This window comes from Ammospiza caudacuta, chromosome 1 (genome assembly GCF_027887145.1).
Source record: "Ammospiza caudacuta isolate bAmmCau1 chromosome 1, bAmmCau1.pri, whole genome shotgun sequence".
NCBI lineage: Eukaryota > Metazoa > Chordata > Aves > Passeriformes > Passerellidae > Ammospiza > Ammospiza caudacuta.
The window spans coordinates 54,284,284-54,304,969 of NC_080593.1; the positions used below are offsets into that span (position 1 = coordinate 54,284,284).

The 20,686-nt window shown below is 35.3% G+C and overlaps 1 protein-coding gene across 1 annotated transcript in view; it reads right to left on the minus strand.

Annotated features, from left to right (window-relative positions):
• SUGCT (succinyl-CoA:glutarate-CoA transferase) overlaps positions 1 to 20,686 on the minus strand; it is a 311,211-nt gene that overhangs the window by 224,672 nt on the left and 65,853 nt on the right. The gene's annotated exons all lie outside the window — the stretch shown is intronic.

Consider the following 20,686-nt stretch of genomic DNA (forward strand, 5'->3'; position numbering starts at 1 on the left):
ATAATAAATCATAATTAAAAAGAGAAAAAGTTATTTATTTGCTCATGTCTTTCAGAAGAGCTTTAAGTCTTCTTCCAGTGGGTAAGATCTGTTTATCACTTACACTTTCTATAATTTTGCTCGTATTTCAGTATTTCATTCCAACTAGGCTTGCCCCTAGATTTATTAATATAAAAAAGATCTAGATTTATGGTCTAGATTTATGAATATAAAAAGGTCTAGATTTATGAATATAAAAAAGAACAGATCTCCATCAACTCTTATGTATACTACTTGAGGAAAAATGAGCCTGACTTAGCTTTGCTCCTCAAAGAGCCTACAAAGTTAAGGAACTTTCCAGCAAGTTTTTCTCTCCATGCAATTCTGGTTTAGACATGACTATAAATAGCCAACAATATGGTTTTACAAGTATCCTTCAGAGCACAACTTGTGAGCCTCATTTCCCAGTTCTTTCTTTTAACAAAGCAGTATCAGCTTTGCAGGGTATCCCTTAATATCTTAAATTCATAGCATAACAGGATGTGTTACACAAGCATCACTCTACTAAAGCAAAAGAACTTCAAAAGCAGAGAGACAGCAGCACTTCATCTGAAATGGACCAAGATATTGGATAAGGTACAGCAGGGGAAAAAGAAATTTTCCAAGTCTCATCCGTACATGCAAGCAGCAGTTTTAAATGCATTTTAAAATCAGATACCTGCTTCAAGTTTCCAATAGGCTACATGTCAACAGTTCACTAACCACTTCTTATTCTTGTCCTGGTATGTCAATGGGATAAGAAAATAATTCCCAACCAAGCACTCACTTCTATTTGTCCTAATTATGCAGAGGCTTTGGAGAAAGTATTTTGGCAATACCTAAAAGAGTATAAATATTTTAAGCCTGCTCTAACCAATAAAATTATGTATTGTGTTATATTTTATTTCTCACAAGAAAATCTGCAGCTGCTTAATTTTATGTTCATTATGTACCGCATAGCACTCTGTTCACTTGTTTTTTTGGAATGACAGTAAGATGATATAAGTGAAAGGAACCAAGGAAATAAGAGGTATCATATATACTTTATCTAAATCAGATATGTAAATCTTATCCCTTTTCTATTCATTTGCTCCTTCCTGTAGACCTGGATCACATTACCTTCATTATCCTTGTTATATATTCCCATTATCCGATAAACACAAATGAAAGTGCAAAATTCTTCAGTTTGATGAGCTCATGGAAGGTCATCTGACAAACTGGATATACTTCCTTCCACTTACAGATATTTCTTGCTTTCTACTTGCATTTTTTAGAATAACAAAAAGTCCCTTTCCCATAGCAAATCTTCACTGTTTTGTAAGCCTGTTTTATGTAGCTTTAATTAATACTACTGTAAGTTCTCAAAATCATTAATCATAATTCCTCTGTTTTCCTGGTTTTTATAAACACTCCAATTTTTGCAGAATGCCATAGAAACCTGGTAAATCACAGCAATATGTTTTCCTTAGTTAAAACTTATCCATAATGATAAAAGGAATCATGCACTTAGTCAAATGCCTGAGAAAGTATTTAGGTCTGATGAGAGGAGAAAAAGGGACTGACTTGTCAGATTGCTAGTATCTCCTAAAAAAGACTAAGTTTCCTAGCACTAGCCTGCAATTCTTAAGTAACAAAATAAATATAAGTTGAAGTGGTTCAGGTATTCTATTTTGTTATACGGATAAACTGCAGTAATATCAGATACTTTGTTGCAATTTTATTGAGGAAAAAGTAAAAAGTACTAAACAAAGAAACAAAAGAATAAGTTAACTTTGAATGAAAAAAGGGCTAACTTGATCAAAACTATGAAAACAACTGTGTTTTGACTACATATAGGAGTACACAGCTCTCTTTGTAGGACAAAAGGTGCTTCTGCTTGAACAGTACAGCACCAGTGATTATGTCAGTTAGTTAAATTTAAGTTTTTTCTTTATCAGTTCTTTTATTTTGGTATCAATGAAGTTGACTGAGCAAAATTACATCCTTCCTTGCAGATCAAGATGAAAGTCTAGGTTTTCGATCTACATAAATGTTCATACTGCAAACTATTGCCTAAAATGATGTTCCAGTTTTAAACCACAAGTAATCTGATTTTGCAATTCCTAGTTGCTCTCCACTGCATGTCCCCATGTTTCTTTCTGGTCAACACTTACTCTTCAGAATATCACTATGTTGCCCCTCTGAAACAAATCTGTTTAGCCTTCTCACAAAACCCTTGAAGGAGAGTCTCAGGCAGACTTATCTAACACATTGCATCCTTAAAACACAAAACCACTTACAAGAACACATAGCAAAGAAAAGTCTTCACATGAAAAATCGGTATGTGTCTTGATGGAAACTGGTCATGGTATGTACCATGACTGTAAATCAAATTAGAAAATTAACAAACAACAGTTGGCAGGAAATGCACAGTACTCTTGCCCCTGGGCTGCTGTCCTGTAAAAACACCCAGCGATTTATTAAATATATTTAACAGAGATGGGAACAGTCATAACAGGCCTCCACAGGTTCAATTCACTTTTTTGTAAGAGACTGTTTGCTCTTTGGGTATAAAATACTGTCCATAGCAAATGAACACAAAACTATACAGTTACTAAGCCTGGATATTTTACTAAGGAACAGAAAATACACCCACTAAGAACTATTATTGAACAACCAGAGCAATCAAAGAACATCTACAGAGCAGGTTACAGTCGCTTGTTCTGTCTTCACTATTCTATTAAGTCATTATTGCCTTGATTCACCAAGTTAGTTAAGCATATGTCTAATTTTATGAACATGAATAATCCCGTGAAGTCTCATGACTATTCACTCAATTAAAGTTAGACATATGCTTAGGTACCTTGATGAATTGAAGCCCATAATTGCCTGCAGTTGTTTCTGCCAATTTTCTGCAAATAAAACCCCAGAGTTTTGCCAATGAAAATGTGATACTATAATGCTTTTATCACTGCAGAAATTAATTTTATTTAATATTTTTTCTTTTAAGTCTGTTTTACCGCCCATGGTTCTAGGTAAATTGGTCATCAAAGTCAATAGAACAAAGAAAATTGCATTTTAAATGTCAAATATATATGAGGATTTGGTTTCTCTTCCATTAATTTCTTGAAAAAAATCTTCTAAAGTATGGTGCATAAATCTTGGAGAAGACATAGAAGACTTGCTCTTTCAAGTAGTTGATGTTGAATTCATTGGCCAGAGTCATAAACTGAAGAGCATGACAATAATGGAATGAGTACAAAGAGGAGTTTCACTTCAGAAGTTTTCCAAGATAGGAAGCTCTTCAGTTCTTGAAATAATTAGGGTCCTGGTCTTACTGCAGCACCCCATGAAGTCTAAGGAAAGATTTACATCAAATTTTGAGAGGTGAATTAAACTTTTACTTCTCATAAACTATCATCTTCCCCTTGTTTCAAAAAAAACCCCACATACCTGGCAATAACTGCTAAAAGTTTTTATTTTTTAATGATTCCTAAAAGATAGGATTAGAAGTAAAAGTGAAGGGGAAGGAATATTAAAAATATCTTTATGCATAAACAGAATGAAGTCCTTGTAAACTATGTTCTTTAGATCTATTAAGACTTTTATAAACATACTATTAAAAACACAGTAACTCTAAACAATTTATAACACCACAATTCACAGCCTTCCTGCCTGATCTAAGGCTATGTTAGAAAACAGCTATTATTCTGTGGCTACAGCTTAACTAATTTGCACAAGAAAGACATAATTATCAGTGGCCAAAGGGTACATAGTTTGTTATCCCACCTAAAAAGTCAGTTTTCAAAAACTTGCCAATAGCAGTACATTTTGCTGGCAGGGCAATACTGTTGGTGATGAAGAACAGCATAGATAAGTTGTTAAAAATGTCCACAAAGTAGAAAGAAAAAAGGTTAAACTGAGAAAAGTTTCAGGGATTCCTATCCCTTATTCTCTGGCACTACATCCTTTAAAAACACCTACACTAGACTCACACCTGTAAACTACAAACACATATGGCAGCAGTAGCCTACAAATTCTCGCCTCATCTGACATTTTTGATTGAAGGAATTGTAAAGACTTTTCAATTCTCCATAATAAATTACGTGGACACATGCTTTTTACTTTTCTCCCTGGAAGTCCTGACATTTCCTTATATAAAGACAACATGGGTATAGTCCACATTTGCCCACAAGGTTTAAAAACAAGTAAAATACATGCAGAAGTACATATATACTAGTTCTACGTTTGGAACTAAATCCAAGTGTTCTGAATAAAATTCACAGTTGTATATAAACCACGCATCCTGCTCCCACCAAGCTTATCCACCAAAAGACTTATCAACTTCAAAAATCAAAGAAATAGCCACAAAAATCACACTATGGAGCATTTAAAAATTTGTTTCAAAGAGAAAAAAAGGTAAACTGGCATTGCCCATGTATATATAAAGAAGTGACTACTATTTCCTACAAACTGGTCTCAAAAATTCACAATCGGAATTCATGCCCTGTTCCTAGATCATACGGGAGAAAGGGGAACATGCAATCAAAATTTTCAGATATATGAATACTGTAGGGGAAGAAAAAAGGTGTGATGGAAAACTAATCTGAGGTAGCTTAACCTGCTTACCCCTACAAGATTACCTAGAAGAGGCAAATATGCTTGTTATTAATCTAACACAAGTATGACTTCACCAAGTGGACCTTTCAAACTGCGTTCAGTGCTCCTAAAAATACCCTGCCACAGCAAGTCCTGCTATGTGTAACACACAAAGTATTTCTCATGGCAACATATGGTCACTTCATAACCACCATTTTGGGTTAACATACTTAAAATACCTCTAAGAATGATTACTGGAAAAATCTGTTTGTTTCACTGAATTAAAAAACCTATAAAGAAATAGCTATCATTTTGTTGTTACTACATTAACTCACAGTTTACCCTTGAGAAAACAAAAGAGGAAACTAACCCGATTTTCAACTTTAAACTATGTTCTCTGAGCAACTTTAGTGTTAACATTTCTGCTAAGACTATCACTGCTTCCAATTTTCCCCTGAAGCTATGACTGTTCATGACCACAGTTTGTTAAAGTGATATACTGAACTTTAAACTTTTAAGAAAATGCCACAAACAAATCCAAATAAAGCAAGCATGCACCTGCTCCCATACTTAATTTTTCTCTGCATTTGGTGAGGTTGTCGAGTCCTCTTGTTAAATAATAGCTTGAATCACATCCTGGTTTTAAAAAAGATATCCACAAATAGTTCCTTACAAATCTCTGTCCTTTTCTTTCAAAAGTTTTATAACCAAACAGGGTTCAGCTCCTGCAATAACTCTACAGATTGTTTCTACCCACACAAAAAAAAGCAGCCTACTTACTGCACAATTTATACTCAAAATGTGTAACACTATTTTCTAACTGAAAACAAAATCAATTGTGTGAAATCTAGAGTTCATAATAATGGAGAGAAAATAAAATCCAATATATCTTGTTCAAACAGTAAGTGAAATCAGGAAAGCTCACAAGAAGCAGGAGGGGAAGTTCAACCCTCAACTGAACTGTTACAAATGGCAAAAGTAAATTTAGGGCCTTGAGGGGGTGAGAGCAGAGAAGGATGTGAGGGCTGAAATCCTGCAGCAATTTTACAATTGCTTTTTACAAATCATTCATTTCCAGATGACGAAAAACAGCTTTGCAGACAAGGCAAGAACACCTGAAAAGGAATAAAAAGACACCTTCTCTACAAATTTGTCATCTTTTCATTTTTAATTGCCCTCATTACTGAAATTCAGAGAAACAGTAAGAACATATAAAGGAGAATAAAGTATTTTAAACCCCTTCCTACTAGAGAAAATCACCTTATTTGGAATTTATTTTTCTTTATTCTGAGATATATTCACTAAGACATGAGTTCCAGAATCTACACTATTCCTGCTCACCCCCATGTCCACACAAACAGAGCCCCAAGCAAATAAATACTTTTTCTGTTTACGTTAAAAAAATTATGCAGGATTTCCTGAGAACATGATTTTCAAATTAGAGACAAACCAAACTGAAGAGTATGTGTTTCCTTTACCACAGGAAATGTAGTGGATTTGGTTTTAAACTCAATTTATATATCAATAAAAAGCTGGAAGTTCTTATCTGTGACTGAGTTGTGGCAACTTTTGAAAGTTGAGGAAAACAATTCTTGAACAAGTATTTAGCTGTTGAAAATATCTTTTAGAAATGTTAAATTTAATAACTCTCCAGTGCATGTCTGGGATTTCTTTGTAATCTTCTTGAGCAATGTGTAATATTTTGGCAAAATCCCAGACCCTCACAGTTAGCAGTAGTAGAGCAAAGGAAAGGTTATTAAGTGAATTTGTTGTCTCTCTTTTTTATAAGTTTTAGAAACTTTCATCATAAAAGAAATCTTGCTTTACATTAACTTCACTCTGTTGCTGCATTCCAAAAACTTAGTGCAGATTTGCATGTGCTCCATATGTATCTCCCCAAATCTGCCTTACCTGCCCTAAGCAATTATTGTGCATGTGCTGACCAGCTGTGAAGAAAGAGAGAGGGGGGAAGGGGAAAGGGAAAACAACTGTGCTGCAGACTTGGAAAGCCAAGAGCTGAATTTCCTGGCTTACCCTGTGGCCCACTTAATGTCTCTAGTCAGGTGACCAAAAGAGGCAAGTAAATTACACAGGAGCAGGCAGTGGATGTCAAACAATAGATTATAGCCACACAAAATTCCAATTTCCTTTTCTAGTCACTGTAGCCTCAATGTGCTTGAGTTAAACCCTCGCTTGACAAATTTTTATGGTTGCTTCTCCACACACTCGATTTCTAAGAGAACTGAGCATGATGTTGCAGTCCATATACTCCTTCTTATTCTAAGAACTTGGTGAACTTAGTATTCTTAATTTTATTGATAGATTAATCTGAAAGGGCAATACTGGCCTCAGAATGTTTCCCTTACTACTAACACGTGATTTAATGTGATAGAGCTCAATGCAGTATGAATCGATTAAGTCCTAGTTATATGTAGCTGCATGAACCACAACCAAGAATTTGAGTTTTTATAAAGTAAATGTTCTACATAGTGAGAAGAGGTTTTTACAATCATTCCACTAGTTTTTAATACTTAACCTGCATTTGCAGCAAGATATGTTCTGTAAGTGAATATCAAATCTTGGGCTCGTGGATGTTACAAAATTAAAGAAAAAAATGTCTATCTTGTCTGACTTTATTCATAGTTTTTAGTACTCAGGTTAGAACAAAACAGAGAACTGGAATGATAAAAAGTAAACTCTGAACTTTTAGAACTCTATCACTTCCAGCATCCCTTTTTCTGTACTGCATTTTCACAATTTTATTTTCTATCACTGGCCACTATTCATGAAGTATGGACGCAGAAATGCATTGAAAATAATGGATATGATACAAATTACTGTTAAGCAGGAAAGCTTAGTCCAAATGGCAGGGAGATATTCTTGTCTCTCATCCTTTTCCTGGTTACTTGCTTGAAGGGCATAGCTCTTACTTGGTATTTTAGTCCTATCATATGCATTGGCAGTGCTTTAATTTCTTATTTGATGCTTACCAGCTATAGCTTATGAGCTATAGCTTAGCTCATCAGCTCAAAAAAGCAGCTGTCTGCAATATGGGTTCAGCTATTCCCCTATTCTGCTATACTTCAAATATTTTTTTAAATTGTATGCTAATCCCTCAACAGTAAAAAAGCAGCACTATATTAATTCACATGTGGCAAACACAGCATCTTCCCTGCCTGAGCTGAAACTGCCATCACGCCATCACTCAACCACCAAATGCTGCCAGTTCCACTGCAGCCACTTCCACAAGGGCTCCAGAGACATTCAGTCTGCAGCTTTCCTAATGCTCATTACAACCCTTTTACTTACACGTTTTAAGACATTCTTGGAGTGCGACATCAGAACAACTACAACGGATTTGAACAGCATTTTAAATTTAGTGGATGCTAGGTTTGTCTCTTAGCAGCCTTTCAGACATGAAAGGTCTGCTTATTCCCTAGAAGATATGGGTGCAGAGCTTGGAAGTAATGTTATCAGAAATGGTTTTGGGGTAGGGATGTCAAGGGGAGCATGTCTTGATGGAATTACAGCAGATGGTACAGTGAATTATTACTTTATGGCAAGGCACACGCTGAGAATCACTCAGATCTCCCAAAAATCATAAAGCTGGCTTAAAAGCCATGAGATGCTCTAAAACAAAAACTATCAGCATTTTTCAATTTCAGTATTTTTGGAGCTTCAGGGAGAAGGTGCCTTTTCTTCCAAGTCCTGATGAGTTGATACATTACTGATGAGTCTGGTGAGTCTGATATACATTACCAAAAAAATACCATTTACATCTGGACAGTAAAGTCTTGCTAAATCAAGAACAGGGTCTTGATTCCCTCAAGGAACTGAAATCAAAGATGCAAAAACCAAATAACTGACTAAGCTTTTATTAAAATGGAGGATTGACAAAGTCTAGCATGCTGCCAAGTCAGCTTCAGTAATTATGCAAAGGAGTCAGCTGTCTTCCTTCTTTTTCCACCAAAGCAATTTTTGGAACACATAATATAGGGGAAATTGGCACATTCATCAGGACAACATTGTTTTAACTTCTGTCTCAAAGTGAAATTCTAAAACCATAACACATAAATTAATCAACAGGTCTTACATGCCCTTGAAGCCACACTAAACTTGCACTTTTAAAGGATTCAGTTGGATTTGGGTGACTAAGTCTGCATGTCTATGATGCTGGGCACAGTAACCCATTTCAGTGACTAACTTGGGGTGTCTAAGATGCTCAGCACAGTAATCAATGCAATCTGAAACTAACTGATGACCCTCTTGATTCCTATGAACATTGACAATCTCCAGGAGCAACCCATCTGCCTACTATTTAGATTCTGCAATGTGTTACTATTTTAGTTGCTTGGTATTTGCATTAAAAGGACACCTATGACTCTATTCTGCACTACACAAACATATACTTAGGGAATTCATTAGCAAGGGTACAGTAGCACACCAACATGGCAAAATACAATGAAATTTGAGCTCGATTATGAAAATGCTGTGTTGAGAGCATACTTCTGAAAACAGTGTTTTCAAGCACTCTGCTGAAGCACTTGCTAAGGTATTTTTTCTAGAATCCTTGCAGTTGAGTCCAAGGAAGCTACACACTATCAAACTGGGGACAGAAGAGAGATACTAAAGATTAGAAATGTGCAGAGTGATTGAATTTAAAAAGTAATAAAATCAAGCAAATTATATGTCAGCACTTCCCTCTCGAAGGACACATGTACATTCACCCCCAAACAGCCAGAGGAAGGGAAACAACCAAAATTGTCTTCCAAAGTTCATATACATTGACTAAGGTGTCTGTCTCTGCACACCAGTCTACAGGGAAGGGCAGTACAATTTAAGTAAGACCACACGAGAAAACAAATTATCAACTGGTTGGATATCAACCCAAAAGGGTTATGAACTCTTTGTCAATCTGGAAAAATACTATCAACTACTCATGGATCATTTCAATATTCTCATTAAAAACACAGATATGGAGAGAGCAAAGGACATACATCAACCTTGAAGATCCACAAAACTAGAAGGAACTGCAAGTACTAGGCTGACTAGATAGAACTGAAAATGTTTGTAGCTAACTGGGAGATGAAATCTGAAAGCAGAAGGTAAAATTCAAGAATGAAAATCAGCTGGGAGATTCTACAATTAGGCATGAGTAATTCATTGACATGGGTAATTCGTATGCAAGAGAAAAGGATCCAGAATCCACGTGTTTCACAAACTGAGTATGAGTTAACAAAGGCTCCTTTGCAACAGCAAGGTAATATTAAAGCGGAATTTTAGATCATCAGCAGAACCCACAAGATTCACAAAATATTCTTTCTCTTGTACTTCAAGATGATGCAACTGGAACTGGAGTAACGTACTGCATTTGGTTCTGGGTGCCACAAAAGTGTTGTGTTCCAAAAGGAAAGGTCAGAGATTAACTGTAAATTCTAGAACATGTCATCCAAGGGGAAAGACTGAGCAAGCTGGCAACATTTAGCCTAGAGAAGTCTGAAACATACCAGCCTATAAGATCTAGAGGACTATTGAAAAAGAGGAAAGAATGTGTCCTCTCTATTAAAAATATTTTCTTAATATCTGATCCGAATATTCCTAGCATATTGCCTTGTGTGCCACTGAGATAATAAATAGTGAAGCACTATAATTAACTGCCTGAGGGGTTGTGAAGTCCCAGAATAAGTCAGGCAAATATCTTTGTAAAGCAATATTTTTTAAGATTATTTTACATAGAGAAAAGATAGCCCCATCCAAGACTGTTTATGATTGTTCCCTGCTTGCAGCATTGGAACTAGCTCCTGTACATTGCATTGTTCAATGCCATGCAGTCACAGCCTGCAAGACACAAATCATCTCTTTTCAACATCTTATGAACAGCCTACTATTTAAATAGAGACCAAAGAGGAGAAAAGTAGAAGGAACAGGTCAGCTCTTTAAAAGTTGAAGCAGGGGCATGCAAAAGTGCCCTACTCAAATCCCAAAGACAGCAATCAAACCTCAAAACATAGACAGAAATGTGATTTTAAAAAAAGCAGCACAAATTCTGGAAATAACTACCATTCTGTTACTTTCTGTAATCTGGAACATGTGATTTCAAGAAACTGCTCTACCTTGTATTAAAAATGGATTGGGAGCACTCTCCCAAAAATTAGTGTCACATTAAATGAAGTCGGAACACCCAAAACAGAAATAAAACAGCTATTTTGCAAGCAAACAGAACTAAATTTCTTAGTTTCAGTCCAATGTCTTGACTACAAATCATTTATTTTATCTTTTTTAATCTGACAAAGGCTTATACGACTCAAGCTCGAGGAAGCTTGCACAAGTTGTACAGGAAACCACTATAAAAACCACTGACATTCTCAGTTGCTTTCAGCACCTGGTACTTGAAAAAAGAAACTATTTAACTGTTTTCTCATCATCATTATTACTCAAAACTGTTAAATGGCAGGAAATAAACTACTTAAGAATCTCCAAGGGGCTTGAAAAGTTAACAGTAAAAAGACAGCATAATTATGCAGGAGTGCTAAGAGGTTTCACTAATAACATTCTCTTAAATGAGCTACCTGATCAGACTGTTAATACAAATATGCATATTATTGCTGTCCACGGCCTTCCTCATCATTCATGGATTTAATACATCTGTAAACACTGTAGGTATTAAACTAATCTCAGATTATTTCCTAATTTCAGCAGTCATGTGATGGCCATTTATACTTCCTATTTATCTCCCAATTTCGACAAAATGGTGAATGTCAACTGAGCATGTAAAAATGGGTAACATCAGGTACAAAAAAGTGAAATCATAAAATTACTTCAAGACATTCAGTCCTATACTACATCCTCAAATAAAATACTTTACACTTGTACACAAAAGAGGAAAAAATTATTCTTGGTTTTGTGAAAGCACTAAAATAAGACTCAGGATCCATTGTTCTAAGCCTCAAGCCAAATTAAAATGCAGTCTCTGCCCCAGCGAGCTAAGTCAATAACTTGTGTATACTACAAAAGCCTTTGTTGCATTGTCACAACTATTATTCATGGTCAAAACTCTCTAGACACTACCATAACCACATATGCCAAAAATAAATTTGACAAGGTTAAAACATGTCCCTGATGAGAAGAGACATGATCATACATTGGTATTTGTAGTATTCTATATTTCTTGTCTTTATGTTAGGATTTAACTGTTACCTAGATTCAGCTAATGTTTCTCTACTTGAAGGAAGTCACATCAACTTCCTATTTGTTTATTATGGCCCTTCCACATGAAGAACAACTAATACTAACTGACAGCAAATTAAAGGATAACCTTTTGTCTGCTTTTTATTTTTTTCTAGAAAAGAACAGCCTTTCCACTAAAACAATTTAACTTCCACTCTTTATTGTGGTAGCTTTCTAAAACAAAAAATATAGAAAATATAAAATACAAAATATGAAACACAAGTTGGGTCTTCCATACTGCTAGAACTTTTTGAAATCTCTAGTTTCATCTACCTAGAAACACCCAGGAAGAGACAGATGACTAATGATGTAAAACTAATATGCCAAAAATTAAAAAGTTCACCAAACCACATAGGGACATCCTCATACAAAATTTGCGTACCCTCAACTTGCTGTAGCTGACATAAACCCAGATCACAGTCAAGCAATTCATTTGGCTTCTGTTACCTCAGACTTAGAGGTCACTCCAACAGATTAACCTCATTTCTGCAGGCTTCACTGGACTTGGAGTCATCAGTGTACCTGATAACTAACAACTATTGTGCAAAATGATCTACAGTGAAACAAAACAAAAAATATGGAATACAGACAAAGGAAGCCCAATAACCTTTTAACAGTAAAACAAAAGGAAGCTGCAGCTGAGCAATCGGCAAAGTTTAGGCGTGGAACCATATGCTGTTCTCCTGCCCTGGCAACAGAACGCCTTAGATGAAGGAGACATTACAACATGTTGCTGTTAAAAACTTAAAGCAAGTTATTCTTGGGTGCCTTAACCACATGTGAAAGTTCTTCGTGTTACTCAAAAACATGTAGAATCCACTTAAGACAATTGGTGGATCTGGACACACCACTTGAAGAGGTGATCAAAGTGGAAATCATATCAGAGATAAAATCAAAAAGATACAAGAAGTTTAAAAAATATAGCCTTGGGGGAAACATGAATGAACTGACTTAACATAATCTAGGAATAAGAACACTGTAGATGTACATATATTTACATATGTTAAGACTTGCTAGACACAACATTTCGATCAACTGCCATAACACATCACTAACTTATAACCAAAAGCCTATCACTAAATTCAGGTTCTATCTTCCTTATTGAAAATAGAGTTACTTCTTTTACTCCTCGCAGTGGGCATGAAAATCTACATAAACAAGACTGTAGCATGTATTGCAAAACTTCTGGTGAATAGAAATTGGACAAAACATCTGTCAAAACTATCCTAGATATAAGTGAACGAAGGTGAAGGTGTAGACTGGATAAAACTAGTTGAGATTCCCTTGGGGATACAGATGTAAGATCAATTTCTCTAGCTTAATTTGTATTAGAAGAGTAAATTCCATACAGTGAGTACTGCATGTTTTAGGCGATGGTCAGGAAGTATGATTTTGTCAAAACAGATAACTACTTTTAAAAAGTTTTTTCTCTCACCTTCACCCTAATCCCTCTCAATACAACAGAATTACTACTTATTAAAAAGTAAAGAAATCAAAACAATTTTGGTAATAATAGTGGCTTAATAATAGAAGAAGCCTTAGATTACAATTTGAAGGGGTTTTTTCCATCAAATTTTATTAGTGAAAGCATTAAATAATTAATAATTAAAAATACCTGTGTTAGCATCATGCAACATTATATGTATGATTGAATGTAACAAAAGGCATGAGAAACAACATTTTAAAATATTGCATAGTTAAAGCATATGTACATAACTAGATTTAGCATTTAAATCCCAAATACTTTGGAAAGACAACAGGACTGATACTTCTTAAGTTCATAAGTGATTTTTGAAAATAGAACAGAAGACCTCTCACCACCCTTCCCATTAAATTCTCAGGAGTGGCAGTGTACTGGAGTACCACAGTTGTGATTCCTATGGAGTCACTTATTGTAGCAGTAAACTTATTGTAGCAGTAAAGCAATAATTTTCAAGAAAACGGTATAGCCCATATGAAATTTATTTGCAGGCATCAGTGCTTGGAAATTAACTTCATAACCAGGTTTGATGAAATGTCATCTCACTGTGAAAAGAAGGGGTCATCTTGCAAAGTAGCAATCAGGTTGTGCACCAAAACTCTATCAAGCAGTGCTTAATATCAAACATATCTAGAGATACCAAACAAGCTTCACAAACTCTATTGACAGATTGACCCGCTCTGTGAACATCCTCAATGCATAATGCAAAGTCTTCCATCAAAGAAATGAAAATAGATGTAGTTTATATAGCAACTCCATTCATTAGACTACCTCTGGAAAGTCCTGTTTCAGAGTTTCATGGAGATAAAGCACAGACTTCGAACATATGCATTAAATGTGAGCAGAAATGCAATTCTCATGCTGGGAGAAAGAAGAATGTTGTGATGAGATGTGGGGAACAAGCCCTTCTTTAGGGAAGTAAATGCTGTGTGAAAGTAAGTGGTTTACATTCTTGAGAACAATATGCAAAAGAGTGAAACAGTTTTGAACAGCTTTATGTTTCTGGTGGCAGATGGTTCCCTTTTGGCTGAACAGTGTTTCTTAATCAGGTCTATGAGTACAATGAACCTTCACATCGCTGAAAGAGAAGCATCACTCTATTAAAAGCAAGTTCATAAGCAAGTGTTAATCCCCATGCAAAGTAGCATTTATCATTTTTCATGCAAGTGCTCATTCCAAGAGGATTATCACTTCCCCATCTTGCCCTCTGGCTGACTACACAGGGCAGAGAAATTCTTTATTCCATATGGAAGGGCAAAGGGAGGTTGGGGGAAGCTGTGATCTCCAGCTTCCAGTTTCACTGTAGCTGCTCCAAGCTGGAAGTGGGAAAGAGCACAGGCCAATGTTGCAGCAGTTGCTCTTCAATGAGAGCATGGATGTGGCTCCCCAGAAGCTGTCTAGCAGTTACTAGCACATGCTGCTCTACAAAGATGGGTGGAGGGAGGCAGGGGGTGAAAGAACTCTTTGCTGATATCACTCAGTACAGATCCTATCACCCAACTGAATACTCAGATGCACTTCTGACCTGTTCACATACAGGGTACTTTATTTAAGGTAGTTTAAAGTGATTCTAATTTAAGTCCCTCAGATATTTAGGCATCGTTATGTGGCAAAGATATGTTAGTATATAAATCCACTTGTGTAAGTTTCTGAAATTCAAGTTCCCTTTCCTAACAAGATACACACTTTTCTAAAGAACTGCTGTTTTAGATATATAGAGCTTAGAAAAGATCACATTTGGGGTGGAATTTTATTAATCACATGATATTTTTGTTTTCCTTTGGGGCATAATGCCCTGACATCTATACTCATGTCTCTCCTTGTGGAGAGTTACCAACTACATGCAGCTCACCTGGCTACTCTTATATAACACACCTACTCACGCAACAATGAATGCTATTCTAAGCAAAAATAGGCAAAGATGGGAGTTCTAGACTAAATTATGTGTCAAACCCATCACAGAGAGGATCCTAATATTATTTTGTAACATGCCACACATATATAAAGTCAGAAGCACTGCATATAGAAAAACAGCTAGTAATGTTGGTAATTTGTATCCACCATCCTTCATGGCTCTTCAGAAATAAATGCTACAACAAAAACTAGATTACATGAATGACATCTAGTGGACATACCTTTCCATAACAATCAACTTTTCCCCACCAATACTGACAGAAGCTTCAGATGGTAAAAATAAGCAGCACAAGCACCTATTCATGTACATGCACATATATTTTTTTTATTATTATTATTATTTTTATGCAGGACAATTATGTCAGAAGTCATTGAGCAATGCTGATACACAGATTTCTGAGTTTTCTTTCAGACTGTTCAAATATGTTTCAGCTCATGAGTGGCTGAATTGTATAATAATACAGTGACTATAAAACATGTTAAGAAAAGGAAAAGCAAAGTTCACTCTTCTGCCTTGGATCCAATAAATTAGAAGATTAGAAGAAAGCAGTGATCCAGCTGCAGTCAATCCCACAGATCCTGCTTTCATCGCTTTCCAACCAGCTACAATGTGAAGAGCCCTCTACTGATCAGGGCTCTGTTAAACTGCTGTTCCAAAGAACTAAATTTGACATGAATATACAATTCTGTAATATTCAGTAGCCTTGTAACATGTTTGCTGTAAATGCCAACTAGATCCCTCACCCCAGCAATGGGCAAATGTGGAAGAAACAATTAACAGTATACATAGAAGACAAATGTCCACCAAATGACATTGAAAATGAGTATAAATTAGTATACTTGTATTCCTATCCTAGTTTAATTAGAGTTTTTCTCATGCATCTATGGACAAGTGACAGGTGAATAATCTTAATGTACATTCAATTTAAATGAGTGGAAATAAATATGTCAGTACAAACACATATTCAAGTACCTATACAAGAATAGCCTGTGACATTTCCCAGAAGGAGATAAAAAATGAGATTGTCTCTGTTGTCAACTATCTTTCCATAACAATAATTGTGATTACCCATGCCTGTTTTGAAAATTCAAAGTATAAGTGACATTAAAAAATACCTTGCAGACATTGCTTAAAATTAAAAGGTGCAGGGGGATTTCCTTCAGAAAAAGAAAACAGTGTCATGTTTTCAATTAAAAATGCATTTTATTTCAATCTGAAAATTCTCTTTGTACCGGTAGAAGCTGTCTGTGTGCATACAAGCTCAGCTTCTTTAAAGTGCTGTTTCTGACAAGGGGGGATATATATGAATGAATTAATAACTACATCTCATATCATACACTGAGAACATATCTAAAACTGCCCAAGGCAAATCTACTGGACTGATTTCCAGACAACTGCTCTGCCAGGGGAGAGGCTTGACAACTCACTGAAGGAAAATCCCCACAAAATTATCAGTATAATGTTGTCAGGTTTGAATAACTAGAATTAATTACTCATCATTTATGAGCTTTCTACAGAGATTGCCACAGATGATTACTATACTTTTTCAATTGCTAAAATGGCAAGGAAAAAGAATCCATACTCCAGCACTTCTTACCAAGCAGAGTGCCAACTCCTCTATATTCACAGTAAGACCAAATCATCTGTGAAGAGGGTACAGTTTTTAATGTCATCATACTATAGTAGGAAACATCTGAAAAAAAATCTAGTAAAGAAAGCTACAAATAGAAAATTGTTCAAAAAGAAAGAAAGAAAGGGGAAAAGTCCTGCAAATTATATTCCTGTTTTCTTGTTTTACAGAATCCATTATGACACAAGTTTTTCTGGTTTCAGTCTTTCTTGTGACTTGTAAGATAAAGATATAAGGAAGGAGAGAGTTAAAAAACAACCTATAGGTAAGTAGATCAAGGCCACTAAAGTATTGGGCACTTCTCATATGAGTAAAGACATTGATTGTGAGGATGACCAACTGTTCTTTGGAAATATTATCCATGTAGTGTGATAAAACATGTTTTCATCACACTACGTGGATAATATAATAGCTTGAGAACACAGTTTCTAGTCAGCTGGTCTGTGAATACATTTGATTTTCATGTTTATTGGTATTATGCTTCACTGCTTGGAAGAATAATATAGGAAAATGGAGCCCCAAGGCAGTCTAAGTAGTCCAGATGAGTATTATATAGATAACACTCACAGAGTAAGAAGGGTCATCTTGCATTGCCTGAATTTAAAACTTCACCCTCCACAAAAAATATCTGCATTTTACTTTATTTCCTGTGCATAAGTCCCATCTTCTCCTAGACTGGGCTAATATGGAGCAGAAAGATTTTCTTCCATTTTGAATTTATTTAAGGAGAGTCTCATGTACAAAACAAAACTTTGCAAATAATAAAAGTTCTATTCTTTGTTGCTTTTGATTCCAAGAGTCATTAACTGCAGAAGTATCCAATAAAACCACATAAAGGCAGACAAGAAAATGAGTACATATCACCATTCTTGGATGGAATAAGCAGTTTGAAATTTCTAAATGATTGACATTATTCTGCTGTCCTCTTCACTGAAAGAAAAAATAAAGGAGACTGAAGTTCTGAGAGATTCTCTAGAGCTGAGTTAGAAAAATTGGTGCACATTGTGCCTTTGTGTGAAAACCACCTCTGCCAGATGAATCGGGTCAATAATCGAATTTCTCTGTTCCTGTGATGAGACACAAGTGACATGTGTGGGATTTTCTTTGTAAGACTCCTAGACAGTATGAAATTCTATGACCCAAAAGTATGAGATGCAGATGATAAAAGTAATGCAGAGATATTTTATCTAAGAATGCGCTCACCTTCTTAATACCTCATACCCTTCACTTCCTTGTGAGCTTATACTTTGGTTTTCATAACATTTAACTGACTTTGACACCAAGATAATTTCCTCATATGAAGGAATTTTTATGCTTAGCACAAGCAGAAGCTGATATTTAAAGAATCTAAGTGAGTTTGTAACAACAAACCATTAGTGTTAGGTCTGATGATTTATTAAAGTGCATAGGTCAGTCAACAGAAAAGGTAATTGGTTAAAATAATTTCTTTACTGTCTCATGTTTTTAACTTCCATTTAGAATGGTGGTGCCCTTTGAACGTTCTGAAAATAAAATGAACTATACTTGAGAAAACCCTGTCAGTCTTAAAATCCAGAACAAAAATAAAATCATATTCAGTAGATATCTGCAAGAACTTGTTTTCTCAATTTTCTAAATAGGCTTCCATCATTATGGCCTGAGAGGAAACAGCTCTACACCTTTTGCTGAAAGTTTGCCTCTGCTCAGTTGCCCAGGGTATCTGATGGCAGGGTGACAAGCTGCCACATCAAACATCTTGTAAACATTCCACTTAGATTTTCTCGGGAGAATGAATTCCAAGTGGATCAATTGAAAAATGAAAATGTGAATGTCCAGGTCTCAGAGAGCTACATTACTGAAACCACTAGAATGAGGGAAGACCTTATCACCCCAAGTGAAAGACAGTAAGAACTTCAGTTTTCAGCACAATTATTTAACCCGGATGTTTTGAAGTCTTGATTTCCTCTGGATAATCATGGAGCAGATGTTGCTAAACAAGGTGTCTCATTATAGAAACTGTTTGTTTTTTTTTTTAATTGTACTAATTATATTTAAGATACAGCCCAGAACTCAAGGTTTGTGTTTTAACACTTGAAACCAAGCAAACTGGATTCTGATTCCATTAACTATCACTGGAGTGACCTATTCAAGCTACATTGCTCTGATTAAACAGCAGATCTCCTCAAAGGAGGTAATTTCTTGTTAAGGTTTCAGGACTCAAAAAATTATTCCTGATTTTGGCTGATAGGAATCTAGGGTACTTCATCTTTGTGGCACATTGCAAATTTCACTTCCATTGAAAATCTGTGGTAAACCTTTACAGTTAGTTTTACAGGAACCCTGGGAGACATTACATACTCAAAAGACATTCACATCTTTTTCTTTGGCTTCTGGTAATGAACACAAAGAACTGAAAACTCAGACATTTCAGATGATCATGTCACATAGTCAGCACATTGACAACAAATGAGAAAAACCTGAAGAATATGAAAACCCTTGCACACCAAACTTAACATCTCAGACCAGACCAGGAACAGATTTCCAAAGATGATAAAAGTTTCAGGAAGGAGAAAACCCATCTTCCCCTTAATGCTTAATTTTTATATTTTTAAATGCAAAGAAAAGTAATAAAGGTCAATCTAGAGAACACATTCAGGGACAAATTATGCTGGTAGTATTTCAATCAAGAAGCAATAGCAAAATTCAGTGAAATGACAGAGATACAGTCAAAGGTAAATTTGACCTTGTAAATAGAAAAAACCAGAGCCATTTGCAAAGATATCTTGAACAAACTTATTCGGGTGAGGCTCAATAAAATAAAAGCTACCATAGCATTCAATATAGAACACTTATTGTAACAATTGAAAGCAAAAAAAGTACTTTTTGTGTACATTTTTAGGATGCTTCTAACGGGGCTTTTTATTATTTTGGTCAGTGCTCTAGTGTAACTCTGATCAGACATCTCTCACACTGAAAAATGATGTAAGTTACTTTGATTTTGCCTTTTTAATATCTCTAAAAGGATCTCATCTTTGCCCAATCCTCCATGATTTAACATAACCTAACACTTTTTACAGGACTGCATGTTCTGTGTCACTTCATAACTTATTACCTGTATAAACACTTAAAATACAGAAAAAGAAAACAAAATAAAGGACATGTTTGCCACTACCTAATTTTTCTGAAATATATAGAAATACAAATTTCTGAAATGTGCTTTTCATTATTTGAACAAACTGTAGTTCACTTGCATAAAATATCTTGGAAAAAATTGTAAAGACTAGTGTAAGTCATTAGCTTAGCAAGCATATTCAGTAAGTAGAATAAGGAATGAAAGTCAAGTATCAGAGATCTGTTCTATATTACAAATTGCAATATTACAAATGAGCTGTATGAGAAACTGTAAAGCCAGTACAATAGCAACAGTGAGGGTTAAGTCAAGTTTATGAAGAACTTTGCAATCTAAGTATAGCTTGGGTTAGTAAAGGGAAAAAAAAATCCTCTAAAACGCAAAATATTCTTATGGTTACAATCAGAATTGCAACGATAGTAGCTGATGCAATGTTAGGCCATAAGCACATACACAAACAACTCCATCCATAAAAAATCCACCCGAATCATTGGTTTATGAACAAGAAAATTAGATAAAATTTGTTTATAATATTGAGGTAATATTTCTAGTACCTACTACAGAAACAGTGCACAGAAACATAGGAACCATAATTTTATTCAGATATTTTTCAAAAAAAATTTTACTTTCACAATGACTGATCAAGATTGAATCAAAAAACAGCTAAAACTATCTCCTAGACCTAAAGAGCTGTCTATGAAAAAAGAAACAAAGGATACTCAATGTATG